Source organism: Lonchura striata, chromosome 16 (genome assembly GCF_046129695.1).
Source record: "Lonchura striata isolate bLonStr1 chromosome 16, bLonStr1.mat, whole genome shotgun sequence".
NCBI classification, from domain to species: domain Eukaryota; kingdom Metazoa; phylum Chordata; class Aves; order Passeriformes; family Estrildidae; genus Lonchura; species Lonchura striata.
In genome coordinates this window covers 6,665,404-6,687,610 of record NC_134618.1, presented here as the reverse complement: position 1 = coordinate 6,687,610, position 22,207 = coordinate 6,665,404, and the positions used below count along the sequence as shown (strand labels likewise).

General features: G+C 45.7%; 1 protein-coding gene across 3 annotated transcripts in view; it reads right to left on the bottom strand.

Moving 5' to 3' along the window:
• The window catches only part of ABAT (4-aminobutyrate aminotransferase), a 50,553-nt gene extending 31,030 nt beyond the window's left edge, over window positions 1–19,523 (bottom strand). Inside the window, exon 1 of one of the 3 annotated variants that reach the window (XM_021539922.2) lies at window positions 19,438–19,523. The gene's annotated coding sequence lies outside the window, so the exon portion shown is untranslated. Of the gene's footprint in view, window positions 1–4,718; window positions 5,062–11,720; window positions 11,846–19,437 lie in introns of those variants that run through there. The other 2 variants (XM_021539924.3, XM_021539923.3) reach the window with 2 other exon arrangements.
• Between the last annotated feature and the right edge of the window lie 2,684 nt (window positions 19,524–22,207).

The following is a 22,207-nucleotide window of genomic DNA, read 5'->3' as shown; positions in this document are numbered from 1 at the left end:
CACCCTGCTGCTCCGGAGCCACTGCAGCCACACAAAATCCTAAAATCCAGGCAAAACACAGCTACCAATTTCAGATAATCTGACAGCAAAGGGGATGGGAAGGACCATTAGACCACAAAGATGTGACACTCTTCCAGAAAAAGATTACTAAGTCTTCCCTAAACATTTTTCCTCTACTGGCAGCTGTCTGAGCTAGAGCAGGCCCTTGGTGCAGATGACTCCATAGAACTCCTATGCTGAAGTGAATCTCAGTACTTTAATTTTCCAAATACATTTGCATAATTTTGTCTGTAACTTTGCATTATATAAACTGTGTTTGCCACTGCATGTGTTTAAGTCACAGCCACATTCTTCTAGTAAGAAAACTGATTTTCATTTTCAAAAAGGAAGCTCAGTCCAGTTTATCACAGACATGAAACATAAGGATATGTGAATTTTTTAAATGCGTGCTGTGAAATTGGATGCATTTTTTTTAAACAGCAGCTGCTAAATTTCTGTACCAAGAGATTATTTCTGACAGATAAAACTGGTTACTAGGGAGAACAGCAGTCATTCAGCAGCAGCAGCCTACTGGGAACACAGAAAAGTATTGTTTCCATGAGTGGAAAACAACACAAAAACCTTGTGTTTCCTGGGAGGGAAACCCTGGAAAAAGTTTTAGAAAGAGGGGGCTTGATCCTGATACAAAAGAAAAAATCTACAAACTAGGAGTTTGTGAGGCAACCTCACTCCCTAGCAGAGAGCTAATGCAGCATGGCATGGTGTGCCAGGCTGCAGCTCACAGAACCTGCCCTGGAAAACATCCTCTGGGGAGGTGCAAAGGTAAAGGCAAAACTCAGAGCCAGCAGGATGGGAGAAGTCAGCTCTGCAAATTTGCATCTCTTTCTTGCAACTCTGCCAAAGACACAGAAATCTGTTTGAAATTCATGGGGGCACATTCATCTGTCCCTCAGCTGCTCCAAACCCATTTAACCAGGAACAATGAAGTGGTTTAGAAACAGCAGCACAAGCTGCATTGGGCAATTACTACACAAGGCTTCCAAAAAGTGGATCTGGGGAGATGGGGAGCAGGGAGGGTCCTAAAGGCAAATTCATTCAATTTTTTACTGTTTTCCTTTGCTTGACTCTTCTAGGCTGCACAGCAAGGGTACAGTCATGCTAAGTGCCAACTGTGAAATTTCTAGCATCTCTAATTATCTCTTAGCTCCATTTGCTGGGATCCAGCTGGATGTGAACCCAGCAGCAGGCTCACACACCGTGAGCTGCACAGGGGCTGCTGGTGGGTGCAGGAGCTGCAGAGCCCTGTCCCTCTCTCAGAGCTCAGGGCAGCACCAGCACCGTGCCCAGTGCCAACCCTCCCCTCACACAGCCAGCCTGCCCTGGCACCCCAGGGAGCTGGCACAGGCTGCAAGGAGGGAGTCCAGTCCCTCCAAGGGTCTTTACTTCACAGCTCAGCATGCTTTAACACTGCTCTTTCTGCATCTGCCTTTTAACAGTGGAAGGAACTGCAAACTGAGGAACCAAATTAGCTGTGACTAAAAAAGGACAATGTTGAAAAGTCAGGCAGGACCCAGGTCCATTCTGGACTTGTTAAAGGGGTGCAAATCTCCTGGTTTGCAATGTTCATGAACAAGCATCTTTACTGACACAGGTGATTTAACTCAGGTATTTTACTTCTGTGAACAGCTCAAGGAGATCCCAAAGTCTGGAGTAGCCCCACAATTACACAAAAAATTAAGTATAAGCCCCACAATTACACAAAGAAATTTAAGTATGGGCAAGGTAGAAGACAGTCAAGGCTGTCATATGTTAAACATAATCATATCCTTCTTTAGTCTGCATTTGAGGAAGAATCAGGTAATGCAATGTCATCATGCTTAAAAAGATCCAAAGAACACAGCACTTGCAGTTTGAAAATGGCACAGCCTCACCCTCCTTTGGGGAGTCCACATCCAGCAGATCAAAGCAGGAAACAACCGAGTGAGTTCACCAGTTAGTGACAGAGCACAGGGTGAAATCTTGACTTGCTGCCTTAGCCACTTAAATGTAGTAAACAATGTAAATAAAGAGGCCTGGCAGCATGTTGATGTATTTAACTGCAGTTCACTTGGTCCCAGGAGCAGAGTTAAGAGTTCAGTATAGACTATGCATTTATGAAAGCCTGAGTACACACAATGAAATACAACAGGCCCTTTTACTTCAGCTGGGGTTTTATTCCAAAGTATAGTTCTGAAACCAATTTGGATTAGCTTACTGTTAACAGCATTTGCAGGAGAAGTCTGTAAGAGTAACACCAAGAATTTAGAAATTCAGCCAGAGCTAGACCAAAATTATCTCAAATGAAATAGAACAGAATAGTCCTGTTAAGAGGAGTTGCAAGAAAATTTACATCTAGTGTGCATAAAAAGCTGGCATTACATTTTTTCATTATGTATCTATACAAACCCAGCACAAAACAGAGCTGGAACCTTTGAGAGGAACAGTACAGAGGCAGCATCCTCATGAGAGGGCACAACAAAGAGGAAGAAGCTGCTCATCCCCCACCTTGGTCCACTGAAGGCCACAGCCTCATACTCTGAAAGTGCAGGTGGTTACAAGCACCCCACAACATGAAGCCCACACAGAGATGGACACTCTGAAAGAGATGTGCTGGGTCTGCAGGACCCAGAGACCTGAGCACTTTATGTGGCCCAATTTCATGGGCAGCAGCCAAAAAAGAGCAAAGTGTGGCTGTCCCCAAGGCCTGGTGAGCCTGTGCCTGCAGAGCCCACCCAGGCAATTCCCACCAGGAACACCAATAACAGACCTGCACATGGAAATGTGTATCCACCACCTACCTACATGGATTTTGCCAAAAAACACTTCACAAGCTGACAGGCTGTTTTTGCCTCTAATAATCTTAATGGCTTTGTGTAGAACAGGATGTAATTGAAAACTCCATGATTGTACTTAAGTTGTCAAGGACACAGTTGTCATAGTTACAAGTAAAGCTCAAGTGTTGGTTATTCAGGGTTGCCTATTTATTTATCAACACTAACAGCACTGGACAGTCCCACGAGTCCTCAAAACAACAGAAATGGATAGGCTGGTTTTGTCCTTCAAGTCTTGACAAAACGGCAAATACTGCACACAAAAGCATAATAAACTGCTTTTTCTGCACAGCTCCCTCTCTCCCTCCACATGCAGCTGGCATTCAAGTCAGCCTGCTGTGAGCACTGCAGCAAAAGCACAAACCAAGCTGCACTGCATAAGATGAAAACCTCACACCCACACCTTGGAAGTACTGTCCAGTATCCATCAGGACACAACAATCCCTGTTTCATGGCACCTGCCTCCCTTCCTGCTTCATGGCACCTGCACTCAGGTCAGGGCTGAACCAGCAGCAAAGCCAGAACAGGTTCAGCCCTTCCATCAAGTTTTAAAACTCATATGGAGTCTAAAGTCTCACTACACTAATATGTCCAGGTTCTCCTCTTCAGGTGCCCTCTAAGCAGGGTTTGGTGGCTGGATATGAATACATAATTTTCTTTTTTTCTTCAAATAAAATCTTTCTGCCCTTGTCTCTGTTTACCTTCTCTCCAAAAAATATTTGGCCGAGGAGAGACTCCTGGTCTCTAATCCAATGAACAAGAACAGGCAGGAATGTTGTGATTATTGCACACTAGGATCCAGGTGACCCACTAAACTTCAACATCTCATTTTTGATCCAAGAACTATTGGCACAGCTAAGGTGGGATGAGATGTGCCTATACCTTCCCTGTGAAAGTACATTGTCTCAGGAAAAGAAAAAATGGAATTGGAAAAGCATCTGCTAGAAATGGGACAAGTTCCAGATGCAAAGCCAACAGTACCTACATAAATGGTATAATGGTACATAAATGCTGATTAAAACAAAGTACAACTAAACTTACATTAGCTAAAAAAATTCTAATTTTTTAAAGGAATCTCTTCATAGTTCCCCCTGAAAAAACCTGCACATTGATATTTCAGTGAACTTTACCAGTGAGGTACATACAAAAACATATCTTCAAGCCTATATTAAACATCCCTTCAAGCATATTTTAAATCCATTATTTTAAATGCAGATGGCAACAACATATCCAAACCATGCCTGCTCATTTCCACACATTTCCCAGACAAAAACAGCCCAGCTCACAATGGATTAAACAAATTATGGCACAGCCGTGCTTTTCAGTTTAGTTGCTCCAGAAGCATTTTGTAGTTTTGAAAAAATTAAAGTATTGCAAAATACCCTCAAGTGGTATTTCCAAGGAAATTCAGTTATATTCCTTGTAAGATTTTATTCCTAGCATCTTACTGCTGCCTCCTCAGAGATCAGGAAAATAGAGAAATAGCACCAAATAAAAGCACAATTTGTTTTCCTGTGCCATAAGGCATAAAATAGCTCACTTGGAGACAGCCTGCACCAAACCAAGGGAAACCTTTTAAGCTGGGGTGAGAGCTCTGGTTTCTCAAGGTGACCCCCATTCCAGCTGAGGACATGGAACAGCAGAGCCACGCAGGAGATTTCTTGTACGAGGGGTCTAGAAAACAAACCAGGAGCAGCTATCCCTGCACATCCACGGCAGGGACACAGTAACAACACACACACCCCCCTGCCCAAACCCAAATTCTCCCGGTGCCCCGGGCCCAGAGCGCGCAGCGGGGCCGGACCGTGCCCACCCCAGCGCCCGCGGGCACACGGCAAAGGCACTTACAGCGCTCGGATGCCGAGTCCAGCTCTCCCGCTGGCAGTGCTGCTCCCAGGCTCCCCACAGCCAGCTCCTGGGTTGGAAGTGCTGCTCGCTGCTTCCCTGCCTGCTTCCCTTCAGCGCAGGCTGCTGCTGAGGAGTGCCATTGCTGCCAGCTCCTCCAGCAGCCGCGCAGCAGGCACAGGCATCACCCAGAGGAAGCCCCGCGCTGCAGCCCCGCAGCCCAGCCAGGGGGATGCCCCACTTAATGAAGGTTAATGGAACCAGCTCCTGGCAGCCACAGCCTGTGCTCAGCCAAAGCCAGCAGAGAGGAACGCACGACTCGGCTCAAACCTGAGAGAATCTGGCTCTGGAACGTGGCTGTCCGAGTTCATCCGAAAGCCTCCTCGGCAGCTGTCTGAAAACAAATTCCGAGACGCAGAGCCAGACTGCGTTAAGGTTTGAAATGGCTCCTTCGTTTCCAACAATTGTGGAAGTTGAAGAACAGGTTTTGTCCCTAAACCCCTTATTTTTACTCCGGTTTGCAAATCTCCTGCAGGTGACACCAGGCATGAGACAGTCACAAAACACCCATGGTTTGGTTCATTCTCTCCAGGTGGTGCGCAGGCAGCACGGCAGGCAGCACGCATCCCAGCGGCACCTCCCGCTGCACACTGCTCCTGACGGGAATGGGGGGCTGTGGATACCCACGGAACACCTGCAGCATCCCTTTGGGCACAGGGATGCAGGGAAAAGCAGCACAGGGTGCCATGGCCAAGGCTGGGCTACCATGGCCAGGTTGCCATGGTGCCGAGGGGCAAGAGGGAAGATGCGCCAGAACAGAGAGAGGCTGAGCCGCTTCAGATTTAAATCCGTGTGACAGCATTTCGGCCGAGCCACTGCACGGTTGCTGTGGCAACCAACGAGTGAAAAATCACAGTGGAAATCTGTAATTATTACAAGCGAGGTGGTGACTTACCCACTTCAGTAATCAGAGCATTAAAACGGCTGGAGCAGAGGAAGGGGAGCTCCTGCCCCCCACCAGGCAGGGCTGCAGTGCAGCAGGGAGCCAGGCACAAGATCCGAGATGGGGGTCCTGCTTCAGGCTCTGCAGGCTCCAGCTGTGGGATGCAGCCCTTGGGCAGGATGCTTCCTCAGCACAGAGCTCTGACTGAGGTGTTGCACCCTGTCTGCAAGGGGGAAGATGAGGGAGCAGCCAGAGCAAGCCCCAGACTTGAGCTGCTGGTTCAGCACAAGCAGAGTCGGGCGCAAGGAAGGGCCTGAGGCAGGCAGAGGCAAGGACAGATACCAGCAGCAAAGGACAAAGATGGAAGATGCAATGCTTACAGGAGGCAGATAAGGTCCCTGGAAACTGCATGACTCCAGTTTGTGCTGCTCCTGCAGCATCACCTTCCCTGTCCCCCTTCTCTCAGAGCAGGCACAGCAGCAGTGAGGGACAAAGCCATGCAGGCAGAGCAGACACACTCTGCAGTGTCTCTGTTTAACACACTACCTTGCCCAGGCCATTTACACACCAACAGATGCCACGTCAGTATCCACACAACCCATTAATGGGGGAGTACAAGTTTTAAAGTCACCATGTTGTTTTCCAGATATTTTCCACATAAAATGGACAATTGATCAGCATCAGACAAACTGCCAATCAAAATGCCACTAACACCAACAAGGAAGAGAATCCAATGGTTAATTGGTGGTTAATCCTGTTCTGGTTCCCTTCTCCTTTGCTGGAGACTGTAGCCTGTGATCCCATGTGAGTACTGTGAGCAGCTACCAAGAAAGGAGCCCATACTGCAGTTATTTGTAAGACAGATCCCACAACAAGCAGTTGATTTGATCCAAAAAAAGAACTGAACCTCATCCCTCACCTTGCTCATAATTTAAAATTTGTTATTAATACATACACAGTCTGTAAACAACACATTTAAACTGGCCTGTACTGGTTACCAGTCATTAGAACAATCTGGTGGTTCTAAACTGAACTTGTTAGCCAGATAATCTACCACAGAAAGTGCCACAATCCTATTCAGATGGTTAATGCATCACAAAGAAGAGGGGGAAGGACTGAGAAAAGCTATAGATGCCTAGATTCACCATGTATAAAACACTGAATTCAAGAGCAATTCATTGTGTCAGTGATTTATTACTACACTTATTCAGTGCAGTAATAATCAGGATTACAGCTCCTAAGGAAGACTGAGTTTCTTGTGTCTCTGCTGAGTGTTGCCTTGGATGATAGGAGGCTAAACTCATTAACCAAAATGATGCTGGATGAAAAGTAAAAGTGCTAGCAAGTTACATGGCAACATCATCTAGAGACTGCATCAGCACCGTGCCCCTTCATGCTGAGTCACGTCGTGTCTGACTGCTTGGAACTCATCCTGCAGAGAGATAACAACTCCGTTGTACACTTTTATTTGTAGTGGATTTCTTTTGCTCTAACCCTAGCATCAAATGGCTTAACACCAAACTGCCACTTTCTGGGTAGAGCCTAAATTGTTGCTGTTCTGTGTGGCTGCTTTCATCCCTCCATACCCACAATTACCCTGCCTGGCAGGCTGGATGCACAAAGAGGATGACAATGATTATTTAAGTCCTGTTGCAAGGCAAAAAACTTAGAAGCCTCATGTCAGTGATTTGAAACAACTAAACAATTCATTTAAGATATATTAAAAATGTGCAGTCCACGAAAGTGAGAGCTGTAACTAAAACCCCATGGATTTGAATTTTATTTTATCCAGAGAACATTGGTGAAGAAATCTGTTTAAACAGTCTGTTATTGGAAAGGATGTGGCCAACCACCTGCACTAAGTTCACATTCTGGTCTAATTTGCAGTTGTCAAAGGAAGATTCACTTAGTACATAATCCTTCACTGCTACAAAGTAATCTCCAGCTTCAGTAGAGCCAGCTGTTAGTATATTTCTCTGTATCAATGCTACAAACATCCTTCTGAAATAAACAGTGATGATACAAGGCAAAAGAGGGATCAGATTCTGGCCAGGCTGGTCCACAACACCAAGAAAAGCACACAGCACCAAAGATATTTTGTTTTTATGGAAAATATTAGAAGGTTTACTATGTTAGCAGTGCATTTCACTGCAAATGATGGCAAAGTCCTCCAGAAGCAACTCTACAGACTTCCTTAACCCCTGCCTCACACCCTAGAAAGCATCTGCTACACTTTAAGAAAAACAAAGCATTTCAAACAACGCAGCTACCCGAGGATAATTCAGTATTCAGAAACAGCAACTTCAGGGTAGAGACAAGATGTCAAAACCCTAAATGTCATACACATTTGCAAGAAAAGGGAACAAAACACATCAATACCACAAAGCAGAGAGTAAAGCATGCAGGATACTCAGCACCAAGTCTTAGGCCTCCTTCAGAAAACAGAGGTGCCAAAGAATCAACAGCAGGACCCCAAACCTGCATGAAGAGAGAAAGCAATACCTCTCCTAAGGGCTTGTTGTGTTTGGTGAAGGAATATAGCACAAGCTGGAGTGTCAGATCAACTTTTAGGCACTGTAAGCAGTAGTCACTAGGTTCACTTTAAAATATATTAAAAAGTGTTTCAATACAGTTAGAAGGAAACAAAGTAAGACTATATAAATGGTGACCCCAAGTTAATTACAAAAATTTGAGCAAACAATTTGCAGACAGTAGGATAAGGATCTTATTTGGCCAAAGAGGATTACCATGAAGGGTAAATCAAAATAAAAAGGACAACTGGGACTGCTTAGTTTTGTGGGAAAGCCAGCACACTGCAGCTTTCCAGCCTGTGGCTGGCCAGAAGGCTGCTTCCTACCTCAGCACATCCAGTAGCTTTACACGCCGTGCACAGAGGCAGTTCTTTTGTGAAAGAAGTTAAAAGGCTCATGAACAGAGTGGAATTCATCATGATCAATACCACTAGCTGCAGGGATTTCATTTGGTGGGCAGATGTGGAGCTTGAAAAAGTCAGAGGTTGCACGTGTGCAGGGCACACCTGAGCTGCCCCTGCACTACTCACTAATGAGTAACTGCTGTAACCCACCCTGACCCAGGCACAGGGGGATCACCCCCTCTGTTCTTCAGATGTCAACTGCTTTAATTCCCATTAAACCTGAGAACTTCACTTTCAGAAGGAAAGGGATATAGGAATTAAGCACAATTACTATAAAAATTCTATTATTCAGAAGTCCTATTATTTCTTGTTTATTCAGACAATAGGTAAAAAGGAACAGCAATTGAAGAGTTTTCAAAACAGTTCAGGAAACACAGATACATACACAGTGTTAAAAAGACTCTTTTACTAAATTCTCTACTATGTTTAGAACATTATTTTTGGGCTCCAGATGGAGAAAGACACTAGTAACAATCTGATTCAGCAAGATACGTGTTTCTCGACTGGTCCCTTTTACTTCACTGGGCCCATTCACAAAACTAGAGTTGAGAACGGGCCAAAGAACTCTGCTGAATTGAAGGCAAGGTAGAAAAACTGGGAACTGGAAGAACCTACGGTGATCAAAACCTGAAAGTTACCACTAGGGAAAAATCCACAAGGCTGCTGCACGAACTGTGCTTATTTACTCCTTCTATATTGCCTGTTTAACCAAACTACTGTATCTGCTGCACTATCACACAGGTACTAAATACCTGGATACAGATTTGAGGAGATAAATTGTAGCTTACTAAGTGTGCTAATGGCTAAACTCACTGGTGAAGGCTCATCCAGGTACATCTCTACTGCACCCTCAACTCATGGTAACCCGACACCCACAAGAAACTGGGCTCAGCTCTTCAATCTGGTACATCCAAGAGGACATTTTATGCACTACATTCAGGCAGTTAAAAAGTGTTGAACAGTTTTGGGAAAATTTCCATAAAGACTTGGATAAATCTGTGTAGAAATTCTAATACAAGTTAAGCAAGTCCAGTTTACTTGCTGGGGTAATAGAAGAGGGACCTGGAATCAGGAAACGGATGAAGGATGCCTTGTGATGCTAAGAGAGGCTGCATGAACAGTGGGAAAACCAACCCAGGATAACTACTCAAGGATTAATAAAGTCAGTATGGAATAACGAGCTAGTAGTCAGGTTCAACAGCTTGCTTATTTATTTAACAAAAACTTTTTGTGGGAGATGCTTATCTTCCTAAAGGTAGCTAAAAAAAATAAGCAGCATTAGCCCAATTGGACAGCAAGTGGTTCCTTTCAGAGTGCTGCCCTCACTGGCACTTAACCTCTCTCAAGAGGGCACTGCCACAGAAGCTCAGGAAAACAACAACAGCAAATTTCCCTTCTCCTTCATAAAATCAGAGTTTCACCAAATGGATGCAACTGCAGGATTTATCAGTAATCGGGTAATTCTTCAGAGAAGATACATCACGTGCTTTGTTAGTGTCACTATCATCTTAAGCTGCCACTTTTCCCTCTCTGCTGTTAACTACTTACAATAAATAAACGATATTCAGAGGCTGGAGTTTCACAAGAGATGAGAGGAATGTGGCTGCAAGCCTGCTAATCTTACTCACCAGCCAGAGCAGAGGATCAGTTATGCAAGGCTGCATGTGGATTTTGACCAGATATAACAAACAGTTCCTTTCTCCTCTCTTTCCCCTTTGGAACAACAAAAGAGAAGCTGTGAGCCATTTCCTGTCATTTATCAGATCACTCTGGAAACTCATTTTCTCTGCATATTTTCTGTGAAAAAAAAAAATACTTTATGCAAGTGTTGTATTCCAAAATGATGCAACCAGCCCTGCGTTTGCAGGGTAGTAGCACCTTCTGAGCTTTTTTCCTGAAGAACCCCACTTTGAGCTAGCTTTCCTGTCACTGGTCCCATCACTCAGCGTACCATTTGAGATAAGTGGAAGATCATTTGTTCACTGTGATATGCTCGATTACCTTGGTTTGCATAAGAATGTACTGGTGTGTCTTTGAAATGCTTATTTGCTTACAAGGTGATAAGGAGGTTGAGATTAGAGTCCTGGGTGTGTGTATCTGGTCTGCTTGCTGTATCTCAAAAGAAGAGACTTAGAAGCTATCACAACGACCAGACTCAGACTACATCTGGAGAGTCACGCCTGCAAGGAGAAGGGGGGGGGATAAAAGGAAGGTTGGGACAGAACATTTTTGCACGCCTTTGGTGGAGCAGGAGACTCCCCGGCTGCCCAGCGCTGTGCTTTGCCTGCCTTACTCGCTTGCTGTTTTAAATAAAATTGCTTTATTGAATTAAGACACTTCAAATTGCCGTGTCACAATTTATAACACCATTCACACCAGAGAGATTCCTAATTTGAGGAAGAAAAATCACCAAACCCTTCTGGTGACCAGTGGAGTCACAAGTTCAGCACAGAGCAAACCTCTGAAAGGAAACAACCAAGCAGGTGAGGAACAAGAAGTCCACCCTGAGGAGCCACCACGGCTGACTCCCTGTTGAAACATCACCTACCCATGGAACCCATGGCCATAGTCAGTCCTACCCTTTCGATTGAACCAAATCCTACTACATCAAAATCTACAGAGAAGCAAAACAACAAACTCAAATCTGATACACAATCAGGTAATGGATTTTTATGGATAAATGCAGAATCCTACAGCCTGCATCAGAAAAAAGAAGTGTTTTCCAATCACCTTCTTGGCCAAAGGAAAAAAAAAATTACTGATGAGAAATTAGGCAAGCAGTCTCCTGTTACTACTAAAAAGAAATGGCATTTGAATTTCATTATTTTAAGAAGAAAAACACAAGATTTGTCAGTGATAGTTACTTCAATGCACAGATTGTTGCTTCAATCAGTAAAGTCCTTCTCAAAGGCCCTATAACACGAATCCAGCCCCGACCACTGTTTGCCATTGTCTCCATTTGCCTCTACTCCCACCCTTTGTAACACTAACCAGCTCTTTCTATGCTTTGCTTCAGCTGCTTTTCACAACAGCCAAGGCAGAAGCATCTCGTTCCAGCAGCCCCTTCCAACACCCAGTGCCCAAACCACAGAACAAAGAAAGATCTGCTCCCCTGTAGATCCATTACCTGGTAAAACCACCCTGCAAACAAGGAATGTGGAGTTCATCCGAGCCCAGCTCATCCTCTGCTTTCCTACCTCCACCAGCACACTCTGATTGTGTAATCCTATTTCTCTCTCCAGGAAGCTGCATTGCAGCAATAGCTGTGGAGCAAAAAACAAGACTTGCTTTATACTGGAGCTGAGAGGGGAGACTATGATAGAGAAGGGCAGCTCAGTCCCATCCCTCACACCTGCAGCATGGTCCAATACAGGTAAATCCCATCCCTCACACCTGCAGCATGGTCCAATACAGGTAAATCCCATCCCTCACACCCACAGCTCAGTCCATACAGGTAAATCCCATCCCTCACACCTGCAGCTCAGTCCATACAGGTAAATTCCATCCCTCACACCCACAGCTCAGTCCATACAGGTAAATCCCATCCCTCACACCCATAACTCAGTCCATACAGGTAAATCCCATTCCTCACATCCACAGCTCAGTCCATACAGGTAATCCCATCCCTCACACCCACAGCTCAGTCCATACAGGTAAATCCCATCCCTCACATCCACAGCTCAGTCCATACAGGTAAATCCCATCCCTCACACCTGCCACCAGGGCCCACTTCAGATTTGCCTGAAGTGATGCAGCTGTTAAGGATTGAGAAGGCATGGCTTTTTGTGGCAGGATTACCCTCTAGCCTGTTGCCATAAAGCATCTTATGCCTGAAATCTTTCTAGAGCAGTTTGGTTTTGTTTTTAACAGCTTTTTTACATGTCATGTTCTCTAATTCTCACCGAGGCAATAATTTATATAATCAGATATATACAGTGAGAGTTGTTAAAAATGCTTCAGTACAAACTTACTACCTCCATCTTGCTCCCAGTGTCCTAATTTTTTTTTTTTTGTGAACATCACAACATCAATATAAAGCAAGAACTTTGCAAAAATGTGTAATTCATGACAGATGTGGAAAGAGATTTAACAGAGAAGAAAAAGATGGCTGGTTCCCAGTATTTGAGAAGAAACCTGACAGACAAATTGGGAAGAAACATAATACAAACAGAAAATATTATTGCCATTAGGTTACACCAAGTTTATTTAAAGTACTTAATTTTCATGATATTTATGTTACTTATGCATATTTCTGTAGTATTGCCAGACCAATTAAAACATATGAGTTGATTTCACTTGTGTTTGTTGTCAAGAGATGCTGCCAAGAACCTCCGCACACTTCATCTTTCACTCAAAGAGGAAGCCAAAATTGGCATGCTGTGGTGATGTTCAAAGTCTTTAATCAAAATTGAGCTTGATGAGTTACAAATACAAATGAGGCATATTATTCTTTCCTTTCCCTGCAAACTAATTTTCTTTCCCTGTTTTCCTCAGTGGCTTCTGAAGCCTATATTCCTGCACTACCTCATTCAGAAAGGAAAAAGCCTGGAAGGGCAAGAGGTGGTATCTCTTGTGAAAAAAATCTGTAGGGTTGTTCATTTGCTGGGAGGAAAGAGGAAGAGGTGATTGATATCAGGAGTACAAGAAACAAAGCCTAAATTAAATCAGTCAGCACTGGGTTAGATATTTCTATGAGGAAATTGCTGCCCAGCTCCTTCATCTTACTAATGGAATCTGGATGCTTTAAAATTGAGCCAAACATCAAAAATAGGACACCACAAAAGCATCATCACTAATTTATATTTTCCCAACACCCACTGTTCTATTGTGTGAGAAACCAATGATGAAACCAAGGTTACAAGGGGAGGGGGAAAAAAAACCAACCCTGAATAAAACCCAATACCCCAACAAACAACTAGAAAGAAAACCTTGTGCTGGCAATCCACACTCTTGGGTAACATTTTTCCACATTTCCTGCAAACATTCCACCCACAGGTAGGCTGTGTAGCCCAGGCTGAGCTGATACCACAGGTAGGGCAATACCTCTTCCACTGCTTCCCCCAGTTCACCCCATTCCCCTGCCAGTCTCCCTTTCCACATGAGCAGCTCCTTCACCCAGCAGGACAGTGGATGCTCTGCCATGCCTCCTGCAGAGCTATAATGGTCTTCTAGGCAGAAATATCTGTTTTTAGAGCTGACAGGCAGGACTAAGAGCTTTTAAAACAGATCTGAGACACCATAAACACAAGGGCTGGAAAGTGTGGGAAGAGCAGTGGAAATGGAGCACATCACCCTGACACGGTGGGCAGGCTGAAAGGCTCCAGGAGAGGGAATCTGGTGCTTGTGATATTGTAAATGCAGGCGAACCCAATGGGAAGGAATGACGATGTCTGACTCAATTCAGAAGGCTGAATTATTTCTTTATTATAACTATGCTAAAATACATTAATATACTATATAAAAGGAGGATACTAAAACTACACACTACTTTCTCTGACTCTAACACAACTCGTGACTCTCTCTTGAGAGTCCAGCCCCAGGTGGGTTGGATTGGCCATCAGGCTCAAACAATCCTCACCAGAATCCAACCAAGCACTCACTCCATGTAAACAATTCTCCAAACACACTCCACATAGGAAAAACAAGGAGCAAAAATAGAAATAGTTTTCTCTTTCATTTCTCTCTGTGCACCTCTATGAAAAATCTTGGGAGGGAGAGAAATGTGCTTGCCACACTCATGACATGTAGATGGCAGAAGAGATGAAAGGAAATGCAGGAGAGAAGCTCTGATCCCGATTCCAGGATCATCCGTGGTCCCAAATATGGCCCATACAGCTGGGACAGTGACACGGTCTGTGGGGAACAGAGAGCAGACTGACACAGGAGCCTGAACCCAAAGCTCCCCACTGGCCCAGCAAAAGGCACCCGAGGGAGCCAGCACAGACTACAAACGCACCAGAAACCAAAGGAAGCATGCACAGGTTTCTCCCACAACAGAGCCCCCTCGCGAGGCAAAGGAACAGCTTGGGAGGACATCTCAGGGATGCACTCAGAACAGTCTGGGTTCCACCAGCTGCCCACACCTTGGAAAAGGCACTCAGAAAACCCAAGCAGGTCAGGGTTAAATTGGATAAGTGTATTCCAGCACGTGCCAGGTCAGGATTGCCCAATTTCTTTGCTGTTATCCAACCAATTTTCAAGGTACTTGAACTCACCAGGTTTCAAACTTCAGGCATTTTCAGGCCATTGCTAAAACATTCCTAAATAAAACAGAATTATATACGGGCACAACAGCTGCAAAGCAATGTATTCTTATTTGTAAAATGAAAACTGAACTTTGTTTGGAGACAGCAAGGGAAATTCCTACTGAAATAATGAATATTTTTAAGTGTTTGAGATAAGGGAAAGCTGGAGATAGGTTTAGAAGTTCTTTCTACACTCAGAATTACAGCTAAACACAGCTAAACCAGTAAGTCTGGCACTTCATCCTGTCACCTGGAGTGTATTTGAGACCTACTGACTATCTACATGAGTTCTTTAGCAAGCTGCAGAACATCCCTCAGGAACACCAGCAGAACTAGATGTTAGTGTTTGAACTGCCAGGTTTCCCAAGAGTCACAAGAAAGTAAACATACCCTGCCAACGCCAAATTGCATTTCAGGAAAATTACAGAATGTAAATGGGAAAGTCACGAAGTCTGAAGCTTTACTGCCTTCAAAGTGCCTTGCACCCTGACACAGAAATTCTGCAGTAAATTCTATAGTACTTTCAGCCAGAGCCCCAAGGAGGAGTTTGGTACAACACAAGCACTCACTACACAAATATTTTATCTCCTGCATAAAAACTGAGAGAGTTTCACTGAAATAATGGCAGAAGACATTACAAAGGAGAAGTAAGTGTGAAAAACTAAGTTCACATTTCCTCAAGCTGACAGCGTTCACTTACTAAAGGCAGTACTTGTAGCTGAGTGACTCGGATGCTTTCTCACACCAAACAGAACAGCACAGCTTTATCATTTCATAAAAGTTGAGTCCATCACTAGGGCAGATCTGTGTCCTGGACACTGCAGGTGCCCACCCTAACCCTTCACAAAGGCACTTTGAGATCAGCTCCTGGCTGGTGCCATAAAATCATTCCATGACTGTCCAGCCCTTGCTAGGACATTCATCCATTTCCATAACAGAATTTACAGCCACAGAAGCTGTCCCACACAAAATTCAAAATACTCCAAATACACAAACTAGGAAAAGGAAACTAAACTTCATGCTGCAAAAAGTGGGATTTCTTTTCAACAAGAAAATCATACTCTCCAAAAATATTCTCCCTGCTGCAAGAAGATGCACCTCTACTGGGCAGCAAGAGAGACAAGCTGCTTCTTCCACACAGCCAAGATCTGCAATACATAAGCAAGGCTCCTACCTCATTCTTCTGCTGAATTTCTAGTACTGACTAAATGTGGAAAATGAAGAGTAAAATAATTTGTGAAAGACAAACAATCTAATACAAGGATACATTACAGAACCTTACTCCCACAGATCAGAAGAGAGTGTGAAAGCCACAGAAATAGTTTACAACAATATTCTCTGTTTTAGACACTTTGCTTGCTTTGGAAAACCCCCACAATACTGTCATTTTTGCACAAATACCATATGGCTAAGAAAATATCACTTTCTCTGTTTTCCTGGACCATAGCTGTCATTTCAGGCAACAGGACCATGACGTGATAAAATAGATCACAAAATACCAAGAGGGGACAGAGGTGGTTTTCAAGCCACAAAACAGTGGCTGGAAGAATTATCTACTTTTAGTTGGTAGCAGCTCTGACCCCTAAGGCAACCTCTTCTATATGTAAAGAAGAGAATTTTAAAAGGAGATCCATCTGTAAAAAGAATAGGGTGTTTTCAGCCTCTGGAAAGATAACTCTGTTACATAACTTTTAAAGCATATCTATCCTTCCACAGGCAATGGACCCCACAGTGATAATTATCTGTGTGGTGGATTCTTGGTCTTTAAGCTTCACTGCTCCTGATGTGTCATTTTTGCATTACTTACCTGTACTTTCACAGCTCCCTACACACCAGCACCAGCTGCTTTCCTTCTGATGAAACCCAGCTCTTTCATGTTACTTATTCCTTCAAATGGGATAAGACACATCACTATTTGATTCAGACTTATCACTATGCCTGAAAAATTCTTAAGAGCTTAAAAAGAACTGCAAAAGAAGAACAGGCACTGCTGGAAAAGCCTCTTGAACAAAAGTCGTGCACACAGATGGACAAGGTGCAACATACAAAGAGGAACAAAAATGTATTTGAAAACAATAATGATGAGAAAGGTCTTACATGAAAACTGAGAATTAGTCAAGATCCATTCTCCTCCCTGCTCCCTCTGACAAAGGCAAAGCCAAAAGCAAAGGAGACTCATCTAAGTTCAGAGTCCCCATTTGATTTAAAGTTTCTGGTATACAGCCAATTCAGCAAGATTTAAAGATACACCTGGATTGTATCTTTACAACAGAGATACAGCAGTGAGTGCCATCCTGTCCATATAGCACCTACACATACTGCCACTCAACAGCCTTCTTTCCTGAGACACTTCCACGGGCTGTTTTCATTTGGGTAAGAAAGGAAGGGAATTTAATTTATAATTGAAACAGACAAAAAATTTTAGCAGTGTTTCTGGAATGGACTCTCAATCCTAGAATTCACAAAACAAAGCTCGTAAACCAAAAACCAGATCCAACTGGCCTTAGAGCCAGTTAGATTAGATTAGAGCTGTGAACTCTAATCCTGAAATTATGAGGCTGAGCAGCAGCAGAGGTACATCATGATATCACCTGAGCTGTTTCAATTCAGGCCCAACACTCAGAACACAAACCCAGAGAAGACTCTGCACTCCCAGGGCAGGAGTGGTGCCTGTGCAGCTGCACCTGCACACACAGGAAGCTACAGCTGGCCTGCTGCCCAGTGTGCCTGTGGGGAAGGAAGGCATTGGATAAATTCTCTCACACTTGGCTCTTAAACAGCACACCACACAGACAGGGCAAAGGGAACCACCTGGAGACCCCCAAGCTGGGGGGCAGTAAGAGCTGGTTTAAATGAACATACTCTTGGCAGGAAGAATCTGAATTCCTCCCTGCTTCTGAAAAAATCCAGATCAGGATGTTCTCCTTTCCCAATGACTGCACAGCTGCCAGCAGGACACCTACTGATTTGCTTGGTGTTTATTTGCATGCTGTGCTTGCTTACTGCCTCTGGGCATAAATATCCAATTTTATCCACTTATTTGACTTTACTTTGTGTTTGGATGCACAAGACACCTCACTGTACAGTATGCCTCCAAGGCTGTCACCCCTTGGAAGATGAAAGGCTTGATGAAAGATTAGTAAAACAGTTTTATTGCATTTTCCCACACATAATTTGCAAGAGGTCAGCTTGTCTAATAGCACTACACAAGTACCAACTCAGGTCTCCATTTATCTGCAGATCTCTGAATCACTGTCCTCTGCACTCAGGGTGTCCAGGAGGAACCACACACACACAGAAGATCTGAACACTGATTCCCAGTCCACAAGGCTACCCAGCATGTAACACACAATAACAGCTTTCCTGTCTATACAGTGATGTCTGAAACGCTACAAAATCCAGATATCACCCTTCTGTGCATATGCTGTGCTTCACTATGGTGAGCTGTGATCCTGCATTTGAATCACTGACCTCCAAGTCTGCATTTGTAACTCCAGTCAGAGAAGACAAACTGCCTGCAGACAGATTTGCCCAATACTGACACTACAGAAAAGCCAATTACAACAAAAAAAAAACAATGCAACAAGCACTGCAAAATTGCTAATTCAGTTTATAAACAATAACCACATTATAACAGGATTCAATAGGTTATTTCCTTACTGCAGAGCTTCCAGAAGGTCACCCTACAATTACCCTCCTTTTATACCAGTTGGCTTTCAACCTTTACCAGATTCCTTGCTTCAAACTGTAAAAGCAAAGACCCTTTTAAGAGCCCATACCCATCAACTGTGCCTTTGAACTGTAGGGCAAAATCCAGTATTTGTAAGCCTGAACATTCATTACTGATTACAAAATTACTTGGAAATCTCCCACAGTAGTTCAGTTTCTTTGCATATCATTTCCTTCTCTGCTTATTTCATAAACAGAGATGGAGAATTACGGAGGCAAAAGCCAAGCCGGGGAGAGGCAAAGCTCCGGCTGAAGAGCCCCGCGCTACTTTAAACGCTGTAAGGGAAGCGATGCTAAGGATGCATCAAACCAAAGCCTGAGGTATTGGCTTGGGTTTTGCATCACCAGCACCGGCTGGAGAACAGGAAACTGAAAAGGCCAGCTGAACCCCAGCTGAAGTGCAGCACAGGCCTCCGCGAACACCATTACTCAGCTCCTGCAACACCTCACCCAGGGGCGCCCTCCACGCGAAGCCACTGCCGTTCTCCCGCGGCACGCAGCTGTTTTCTCACGGGTTTTGCACGTTCCCGTTTCCCCTTTCCCCGCCGCAGTTCCGTGCCGGGCCCACCCCCCTGCCGTGGGTGCCGCTGCCGGGGCACAGAGCATCCCAAACCCGCCTCCGGGGCGGCCGGCCCCCGCCCGGGCCCGGCAGGGTCCGCCGGCCTCCGCGACCCCCGCCCGCCAGCGGAAGCCCCGCGGTCCGCAGGGTGCGGCGGGCCGGGACCCGGCGGAAGGGCATCAGCGAGCGGCGGGGGACGCGGGGCTGCCCCGGCAACGCGGGCACCGCCGCCCGCGGCGATGGGGGCCCGCGGGGAGTCCCGCTGCCGGCCGGGACAGACGGGCGGCGAAGGCAGCGGTTCGGGCGCTCACCGGGAGGTGCGGGCTGCGCGTCCTGCGGCGGCCGCGCCGGGCTGCGCTGCGCTGGGCTGCGCTGGGCCGGCCGCGTCCCGCCGGCCCCGCCGCCGCCCGGCCCGCCGCGCCCCGCCCGCCCCGCGCGCCGCGGCCAATCAGCGCCGCCGCCCGCGGCCCCGCGCCCGCCGCCGCCAATGGGAGAGCGCGGCCGGGGCTCGCCCCCGCCGGGAGGGGCGGGGCCGGCCGGGCCCCTCAGGGACGGCGGGGCCGGGGCGGCGGGGCCCGGACCGGCCGTGGCGCTCGGCGGGGGCTGCCCGCCCTCATCTCCGCCTGGGCGCCCCCATCTCTGCCTGGCCCGCTCTCCTCTCCACCTGCCCGCCCCCATCGCCGCCTGCCCGCTCTCCTCTCCGCCTGCCCGCTCTCCTCTCCACCTGCCCGCCCCCATCGCCGCCTGCCCGCTCTCCTCTCCGCCTGCCCGCCCCCATCGCCGCCTGCCCGCTCTCCTCTCCGCCTGGCCCGCGCCCCCTGTTCGGAAGCCGCCGCGCATCCGCGGCAAGGGCAGCGGAGCTTCTTTCCTAACCGCGATGGGAATCCGTGCCTGCACTTCCAGCTCCGCAAAGAGCCGTTTGTCCTTTCCTTATTGCCTCCTGTTTATTTGCTGCCACTTGGGACATACTTAATTTAGCAAAGGCAGCAACTGAGAAAGTATTTTGGTCTTCTAACTCTGATTAGAAATTCAAATTAAACCTAGTGTGCTGTCAAACTCCAAATTTAAAACCCAAATCTTCACCAGCATTTAAGGCTGGCCTAGACACAACATGTTTTTGTTGTGGACATGAGCGGACTGAAGCAGCTCAAATGCCATAAGGAGCCCCTGTGCTCAGCTGCTGCTCGGTTCTGCTGCAGCAATGTGGTATTTGCAGGCACAGTGCTGCCCTTGAAGCTCCCACCCTGTCATAAATATTATTATGTATCTCATCCACAACAGAACCTACGGCAAGCATGTTGAACCCTATCTAGACTCTCATCTTGCAGAATTCATGTCTCATTCACAGCCTTGGTTTTCTTCAAAACCTAAGCCCTGGCTACAGAAGGCCAATAAATGTCACCTCCGTCCCCTCTCCTGCAAGCAGCACACGGGCACCCTCCAGTCCAGGTGACTGCTCAGAGCTGGGGTTCACAAGGGATGCACACAAGAGAGGGGAGCTGCCAGACCCTGCCCAGCCCTCAAGGACCTCCATGGAAGGCTCCAGGGAGTATCCTGGAGCAGCTAGTGTGGCACAGCAGCTGAAGGCCACTGGACAGGAGAGCTGGAGAGGACCCAAGCAAGGCAGGAATGCTGCGGGCTCTGAGAGGCTAGAGCTCTTCTTCTGTGCTGCAACACCATCAATTTGCAGATGGTGTCACAGGATCCTTCTGTCCCTGCACACACCACGAGGCTAGGCCATCTACACCTCCTCATTTCCACTTACCCGGCTTAGAACCCTTATGACTGTCAGTCTGTTCCAGTAAGAAAGATTTAATGGTCCAAAAATCACACGAGAGGTGGCAGTTTAGCCATTCAGATGGCAGTAAGCCATTTGTATCATAAAGCAGTAGAACAGATTACAGGATCTCTGTGATGAGAGCCTTTGATAACAAACATTTATTAAGTTTCTCAGATGAATAGGATTCTGCTTTGAGCGGAATACAGAACAGATAATTTCAGCTAATTTCTTGGTGTCCCTTCAGATCATTCCATAATGTAAACCTGCTACTGATATCCCATAGAGTAAGAACAGAGCAGTAAACTTTACTTTTTTCATGCTATCTTCTGTCCTACTCCCTGTCAACTTTCTTGCCTAATTTATTATATGTATTTTTACTTAACTTTGAGGCAAAAATTATGTTACTTCTAATTATTATTAACACCTTACATATCTTACTCACTCACTATCTGATGAGTATCCCCTTTGAATATTTGCTCAAAAAGCTTAGAGAACACACTCAGCTTGCTTGCAAGCTAGGACTGTTCCTTTGCATCTCGCTCACATCAGTGGGGCTGGCCTGCGCAATGTGTAAATAAACACACACACACATATATATATACACACATATAGTTAGTGCTTTTGGATGCTGTTAAAGAAATTCCATGTGCCATCTGCTGGGGGAAACTTCCTCTGAGGCAATGTGGCAGTGTGCTGTACTGACACAGCTGACTGCACTGCTGGCAGCATGAAGAGGCAGTTATTTCTCAAGAGGAAGCTTTATTCTGTTAATGCATTAACTTCCAGCACAGTTGCAAAGGTCAGACACAAAAGGTCAGGGTCAAGATGAGTCTGTAAAAGAACTCAAACCTCTGGACCTGTGTCACAGCATGATAGCCTGGCAGCAGGAAGTAGCTAATTTTCAAATCCTACTTCACTTGAACCTCCAAAGTGTTCAGCTTACAAATACTATGAGCACACTCAGGAAGTGAACTGCATTTTAAAGACAAGTTACTAAGCATTAATAATTCTCAATTTACTTGCAGATTGAAACATCTGTGCAAGCTTATGAGACAGGCAGCTTTTCTTGCCATGCCATAACAAGCAGACAGGAATTCAGCACCCACTTTTCAGAAGCAGTCTTCAGTTTCCTGTACCCAACACTCAGCACCAATAACTGTTTTTAAAACCACCAGCAGCATTTGTCTGTCACACTCATGGCAGTCTGACTCCAGGTAATGTGGTTTCAGGCACAGGACTGAGGAAAATCTGCTTTGCTAACACACCTTGCACTGCCACTTTGGGAGCACAGTTACACATAA